This window comes from Arachis duranensis, chromosome 5 (genome assembly GCF_000817695.3).
Source record: "Arachis duranensis cultivar V14167 chromosome 5, aradu.V14167.gnm2.J7QH, whole genome shotgun sequence".
In the NCBI taxonomy this organism is placed as follows: Eukaryota; Viridiplantae; Streptophyta; class Magnoliopsida; order Fabales; family Fabaceae; genus Arachis; species Arachis duranensis.
Window position 1 is genome coordinate 9,538,455 of NC_029776.3, and position 838 is coordinate 9,539,292.

Here is an 838-nt window from a genome sequence, read left to right on the forward strand (position 1 = left end):
TATATATATATATATATATATAGAGAGAGAGAGAGAGAGAGAATATACAGAAATGTCTAGACCATAATAAACATATCTTGGTGCTGTGATCCAATTTCCGCGTTTTACCGTATCTTGGATACTGAGACTCTGATAAGCTTTTGAACGCATCTTAGGTGCTCAGTACCCGTTTCTCCACGTGAAACGTATCCCAGGTGCATTTAGGATATGTGAGACTTCCGTTGCGTCATAGTCCGGGATCTCAGTACCCAGGAGACGTCCATAATTAAGTTACCCTCAGAGTATCCAGGATGTGATACGTTGTGTATTTTCGTAAATTACATAATTATTTAATTTAAATAAAAAATCCATCGTATATATCATTATCAATGACAAATTACAAATTTAATAATCAAAATGTGCAACAAAATATTTTCTAATTGCAATTAAAATTAAAATATAACTATATTATATATTACTAATTTAACAACTAAAATTGAGATGAAATATTTTCTTCCAAAATTATTAAATTTTTTTTCTCCATCATTTTAACTATCCTCTTCCCCTTCTCTATCTCTCTATTATTTCTGCTCTATATATAACTTATAATTTATATTTTATATTACTAATTTGACAAACCAAAATGTGTCATGAAATATTCTTTCATTACAATTAAAATAAAATATTTTCCTCCAAAATTAAAATCTCTCTCTCCTTTTTTATCTCTCTCTTTCTCTCATTTCTATCTCTCTCTCTATATTTTTGTTTTTACCAAAAATAAAATTAAAAAAATATAATTAAATTAATAAAATTATAAAAAATACATTAAATTTATAATATAATATCATTAAAAAAAAAT